Raw genomic sequence first — 762 nt, forward strand, 5'->3', positions numbered from 1 at the left:
ATTTTAATTTATAAGTATAAAAATTTTATCTTCATATATATATATATATATACATAGAGGAATGCTAGGGGCCAGCAATTTTGGTGTTTTGTAACCATCAATTGTCATCAATAGTGTTTTTAATTATGTGAGATTACATCTAATAGTAGAAAATCACTCACTTTTATTTTGATGGTTAAGTGCTAGCCAGAAAACACAAAAATTGCTGACCCCCTAGACTTTTTCATATATATTCACTTAGACTATGTTGATTCTGAAAATAGGATAAGACAAAATATTGAGAACAAAATATAAAAAAAGATTCTTATATTTTATTTAGTGACAAACTAAATATAAAAAAAATTATAAAAAGTCTAATTTATTCTATTTTTTATAGAAAAAATTTAAAAAATATATAATGATGAAAAATTGATAGAAATAATGAGAGAAAAATAAAAAAATAAGTTGTGTCTCTTATTAGTGTCTTTATACCTTTCATGTCAGGAAGAACACAAAATACACTAATTCAATGTCTTTAGACACGGTGTCTATGTCACTGTGTCCATGTCTCACCCATCAAACATGATTTTGTGTTTTTATGTTATGTGCCTGTAAATAAACACAATCTTAAAGACAAAGTGCAGACTAAGGTGAGATTCAAACATTTAACTTTTTAGTTAAGAGAATAGTTGGTGAGTCGTCATACCGTATGATTAAATTTCTTTTGAATAATTACCTAAATCAGTCCTTGAAAATTTTAATATCGGACACTTTAGTTCTCTA

This window comes from Arachis ipaensis, chromosome B10 (genome assembly GCF_000816755.2).
Source record: "Arachis ipaensis cultivar K30076 chromosome B10, Araip1.1, whole genome shotgun sequence".
NCBI classification, from domain to species: Eukaryota; Viridiplantae; Streptophyta; class Magnoliopsida; order Fabales; family Fabaceae; genus Arachis; species Arachis ipaensis.